Source organism: Glycine max, chromosome 1, assembly GCF_000004515.6.
Source record: "Glycine max cultivar Williams 82 chromosome 1, Glycine_max_v4.0, whole genome shotgun sequence".
NCBI lineage: Eukaryota > Viridiplantae > Streptophyta > Magnoliopsida > Fabales > Fabaceae > Glycine > Glycine max.
In genome coordinates this window covers 49,750,021-49,750,225 of record NC_016088.4, presented here as the reverse complement: position 1 = coordinate 49,750,225, position 205 = coordinate 49,750,021, and positions in this window count along the sequence as shown.

Below are 205 nucleotides of genomic sequence, written 5' to 3'. Positions count from 1 at the left end.
TATATATATATATATATATATATATATATATATATATATATATATATATATATAAATTAAATGTAAGAACAAATTGTACTGATATTCTTGTGATTATTTGGCATTGCACGATATTTTTTTTGTCCTTTTAATTAACTTTTACGCTATATATTACATCGACACTTTTGTTACTTAAAAAACACATTACATTACTATATCTCTATAA